The sequence below is a fragment of the Gavia stellata genome, chromosome 8, assembly GCF_030936135.1.
Source record: "Gavia stellata isolate bGavSte3 chromosome 8, bGavSte3.hap2, whole genome shotgun sequence".
Taxonomy (NCBI): domain Eukaryota; kingdom Metazoa; phylum Chordata; class Aves; order Gaviiformes; family Gaviidae; genus Gavia; species Gavia stellata.
In genome coordinates, this window is record NC_082601.1 from 32607860 (window position 1) to 32613724 (window position 5865).

Here is a 5865-nt window from a genome sequence, read left to right on the forward strand (position 1 = left end):
GCTGCATCACGCTAGAAAAATGGCTTGGATACATTGTCAACAATGTCTCTTCAATATGTGATGAACCATTCCTACTCAATTAAATGCAAACAGAATTTTACATCTGTTGTAAATGAAACTATTTTAGTTAAAGCATTTGCATGCTGAATGGGAGAAGATTTCTGGACAGAATAACAGTTCAACTACCTAAGTCCACACATACATCCTCTTCAGAAAAGTCCTCATAATCATCTTGGCATCCTTGCCATTAGCAAAACCACTCATTATTGAACAAGAACACCACCAATTTGGATAACTGAGACTAACTGGAACAGCCCTTACTTCAGTACATCAGGGTATGGTGTTTTTCAGATGGGCTGTCCGGTAACATGTTCTTCATATTGAATTTGATGAAAAACAGAAACATGTAAAAACCCATGTTCTCCAATGCAGGAGAAAAATGGCAAAGCCAGAAATGAAAAAAAAAAAAAAAGCCCAAATCCTTATTACTAATCTCATCTGCGTGTTTTATCACTTCCATTAGAGCTGTTCTTACTTGCTGGCTTCTGTTTTTGCCATGGGCGTGTGTTCTGTATCTGTTGTTCCACCTTGCTTCTGTGGATCAGGAATTACCTTTTTGAGAGTTTGATGTCTTTTAGCATTTAGAATAACTGAAGGACTAATTGTTGAGAAGCACAAGATGATGGATGTCTTGAGGGAACTCTGAGGTTTTTTTGCTTTATTTTTTTTCCTTGGTAGGCTCAGAAATACAGTCCTTACAGTTGCTTGATATCTGCTGTTGGAAAAGAGATTTGCATTTACTAACTTTGACAGGAAGAGTGGCCCAAATTAATATTTAACACCAGAGAGACACAAGACATTTCTGATACACCAGAAAGAACCATGCTGTATGACCAAAAAGAATTTTTTTTCTAAATGCTATTTTTGTAATACGACCTTCATGAGAACAGGTTCAGCTTAAATCTAATTACGAGGTTTATACTGTTTTAAAAACATTTGAGAATTTTAAAGACCCTTTTAAGTGGGCAGAGAGACAGAGTCAATCTTAGATGAGGCAAGCATATCCCTGTTTAAGAGTAGACTATTTTTTACACAATAACATCCTGCTGTATTCCTACAGATGACTGAATAGGGCAGCTAGTTTAGTATGTTCCTTTCGCAGCCAAAGATATGCTGAGTAAAGCAAAAATAAAACCATTGTATTCCTATTTATAAAGGGGTTTTGAATAATACTTGCCACTGAAATATCTCAAAATTGTAAGGTCTGGCAACCATACATTTAGGTTGGGAGAGATGATCGACAAGCATAGGTGATGATTAAGTTGCTAGTTACATGATCTGCAAATGATGCAGCTAGGAATTAAGGGCAGATTTACTATTTTGCACTTAAGTGGATTAATCAGGAGCCACAATATAAAAATCAAGAGGATTTTGTTATATTTCATATAGCACTAGTGAACTGGGTGTTGCTGGCATAGCAATAATTAAAGTATTTGGCTGTAAACCTGTTGTGCAAAGGCTTAGATTTGTTACACCTTCATAAGATTTTGGTGGGCCTGTAAGTCCAAAAAAGGTTGAAACCTCAGTCGATACTTACAGCCAGTTTTGAAATTCCAAACAATAAAGGCCGTATTGATTTAACTGCTAAGGAAGAACACACTGAACCACCCGGACACCACCCTCAGCTTCTCGCGGGTTGGGGAGGGACCGCTGTTGGGGGAAGGCTGTGGCTTTTGCTTCTCCACAGGGCTGGCACAGTCCTTACCCAACCACTCTCCTCCTGCCAGCCCTGGGGTGCTGTGCCAGCTGGGACACAGGCCTCCTGGGGGCCTGAAGCCTGCTTCCTCTTGAGGCAAAACCTACAAGAGGATCCTCAGACTCCCCCAGGGGAGCCCACAGTACTATAGGAGCACGGATGACTGCCCTGTCCGCTCTTTCATTTTTGTTCGTCAGCCTGTCCTCACCAGCAGCAACAGACAGAGCAGGAGTGGTTTGTGTTCAGGTTACGCACCTATCTACTGTGCTGCAAAATACAAAGCAGCCCTCATTCAAACCCCTCCAAAAAGTTTATCATCCAAAGTGCGTTTTTTGAACTCACTGGCTTTTCAGTGAGAAAAAGGGTCCTTTCTACCTTACTACTTCGTGACATCAGAAGCAAAAATGGGACTGGAAGAGATTTTATTTCATGCTCTTTTTCTTGCTCGTATTATGTGATAAACTTTCATTAGTTTCTATGGAGCTGAAACATAGCTGCTGTTGTTCAGTATTTCTTCTCTTTAAGAATTTTTGCCCTTATCTTTAATAGACACATAAATGTCAGTAGACTGTCCCTGGCACATGAAGATAAGCACAGACCTGTGATAAATCGAAGGACTGGGAGTTCAGACCACATTTGTGGCATTTTGCATCGTGTCAGCTCATTGTGCAATTCTTTATAGCGGTGGGTATGGGGGAAAAAATGAATACAAATAGAAAGTTCTTTTTGGAAGACTCAGCGGGAGGGTACAGTCAGAAGCATGGCTTCTTTGAGTGAACCAGTGCCAGAAACTTCTACTGGCATAATAGATGGGGTCAATCAAGGACGGGCAAAGTGGCTGGATACTTCTTTCAGCAGGAGTGCCAGTTAGTGATAGCTTAAGCTGGCCATGAAATTGGACCTGAATCTGTTACGTAAAGCAGGACCTCCCAGGTCTGTAACTTAGGTATGATTCCAGATCTGCAAAGCTTATGGGCTCTTAAATCCAATCTGTTTCCAGTCCATACAGGAATCTCCGTGAAGTGTATGTACATGTGTATGTGGGGGAAGGGGATGCAAACTTGGGGAGGCAGAATAGGACTGGTAAACCACTAAGTTACTACCCTGTCTGTATCCTGTGGAAGCTAAAAGTATATATTCAGGGCTTTGACAGGCACACGCAAAGAGCCTGGGGCAGCGTAAAAAATTGGGGGAGGGGGGAGAGACATAAGCAGAAAGCAGTTTTCTCATTGCTTCATTACAGCACAATTCCTGTTTGCTCTCACAACATAGAACTCCCTTTTTGGTGGGAAATGGCATATTCCAAAACTGCTATTTTACAGTGTTGCTTGGGATCGCAACCCCTGAGCTCAGTTCTGTTTAGTAACAGAGGAAATGCAATATTGCAACTGCTCTGTCTAACATAATTTGGAAGTCAGGCTGAAGAAACGAGAGAAAGTTATTGCAAATTGATCTTCATAGTGAACCCGAGCATGTGACATTTACTTAAAATAGTTACGTGCATTAAACTCTTGCAGTAGGGAATTACTGTCTGCCTCGACCTTACCCTCACACGTCCCTGGGCAGCTCAGTAAATATCTCCTTTTGTGGCCTATGAGTATGTGCAAGTGCATCTCTCTAGAAACGCAGAATGTGAGTTTAATAACATTAAGAGAAGAACCAGAAGACCCTCTGCACCTTCAAATGACAGTTGTTCTTAGGAACATTTGAATACATGTAGTTATGTAAAATATTACAAGCAGAACTGTTCAGCAAACTTCTGCAAGCTAAGCAACACAAAGCGGACAGATGTATGGATCGATCAAACATACATATTCACACAACACACAACCTTGGCTTTATTTTCTTTAAGACAATCCTCAAAAAGCTGTAGTGTGAACTACCAACTTTCATAAGGGGAATGACTAGCGAGTAGTGAATATGAGTTTTGCCTTCATACATTTATCGCCCTTTTTGCAGATAATTTATACCTTTTACCTTCTCAGAAATTCTCAAGCTGATTCAACTTTGCTTGTTGCAAAGGCTTCTGAGGAGACTAGAAACATAGCAGTTTTACAGTAAAACTGCACAATAGTAAATAAGCTATATAAGATTACATATTACACTGTGTTATGAAATATCATTAATGTGTTGTATGATTAAGCAATCACAGACTTTGAGCTTCGGTTGTGTGGCCAGCCTTAGTGTTTTACTTAAGCTTTTGCTTACTAGTACTAAAAGGTGAGAGAATAAAAATTAGCTCATTCATGACACTTGACTATAAGGGAGAGTTTCCAGGGCTTTGGGTGTGGACAGAATCAATCTCATTCAGTTATGATGTATACTGTAGGCAGTGATGGTGAAATATGTATACATTACATCAACAGAACTGGAGAAAAATAGTTTGTAAATGAAATGCAGAAGCTGCATGAGGACGGTTATTGCAGAACAGCTAAACAATTTCTGTTTACATTCCCACCTAGGTCATGACTCATAAACCTCTGATCATTCCTCCTACTCTCTTCTAGCCTATGTCAAGTCTGTCCGTGTCTTTGTTGAACTGCAGAGTCCCAAAATGAACTCCGTCATCACGTACTCCATCAGTGGCTTTGACTGTGCCAAGTAAAATGAAATGATTGCTTTCCAGGTTTTATATGTGATGCCACTTTTAATGGCCTAGAATTAGATTCACAGATTAGATCTGCAGCAGCATGTTGCTACTGATAGACATTTAGCTTTGATTTGCTATCCATGTGCAATCACTTTCTGATTATTTTGGCTATTTTGAATTCATATACTTGATTTCAGATTCCAATATGTAGTATTTTTTGCTCTTTGTTATTAAAGTTCACCTCCTTGATCTTAGATTATTTCTTGTATGGCTCAGTATAGGATGATTCTGAATTCCTTACTCTACCTGCTAGCAGCTTTTGCCTGTTTGGTGTCGTCTGCCAATTTCAGAAACATGGATTCCATTCCCTCTTTCAAGCCCTTACTAAAATATTGAATAGACTTGATCTGCCTGAAGTGCTGTCATCCAATTATGCCCCTATCTTGTGGCAAGTATAAATATATATGCTTTTTTCTGATACCTAGCAACTCATCTGTTGGTACTGGGCCAGTTACCCTGATAAGATTTGGGCAAACAGCAGAGCATCCCAGTTCCAGTGGGACCAGCCCTCAGGGAGAGACCAGTATCTATGAGAAGCAAGTTTTCAGGAAACAGTAACATGTTTGATGATTGCATTTTGACTGTCCCCACGGTATACTGGAAGTGTCATCATCTTTTGGTGTCTCAAATGGGAAGACGACAGCTTGTAGCCATTCATTCTCTTCACTAGCCTGAGGATAACAGAGAAGCGCTGAAGTGCTTGTGCCTCCATACACATAATGGCTTCTTACTCTTGTGTGAAGGCCGGCCGGAGACATTGTCCCTTACGAATGGCCTGAAAAGCACGGAGGGAGGGAACCGCTACACTTACACAGATAAACCCAGGTGGTGTGAAAAGATGTGCATCAGCATGGGGACAGTGCTTCGGGGGGAGTGGAGCTGGCTGCACCCCACCCAGCTCATCTGGCCCGGCACCGCAAATGGCTCAGCCCCCTTCGGAGCCCTGTCCGGCGCTCCCGACAGCCGGCGGCCGCTTCTCCTGCGGCCAGCGCCGTGAGCAGCGCTACCGCCCCTTCTCCGGCGGCAGCGGGGCATGCCCTGGCATCCTCCCTGCTGTCAGCCCTCCACCGGGCTGTCAGGGCCGCTCCAGGGCCATCCCGGGCCTCTCCCCGCGGTCTGCCCTCCCCTCGGCCCACAGCGCGTCCCGAGCCGTGCCCACCCCCCCTTCGCCCTGTGCGGGACGGACCGCCACCGGTCACCTCAGCACCCGCCCCCCAGCGCCCGCCTTCGTGCCGCTCAGCCGCGCTGTCATTCGCTGGCCGCGCCTTCCATCACGAGGTGGGCGGGGCTTGGGCCCTGGCCAGAGAGGCTGCCCAACCGACAGAGTGGCGTCTGCTCGCCGCCGGTACTGCGCTTGCGCAAGGCGCCAGCGCCTCGCGGCGCGGCCCACTGCCGCGCTTGCGCACTGAGTCTCGGCCTTCCCCCTTGTAGCGGAAGTGGCGGGGCCGCGCCAGTTCCG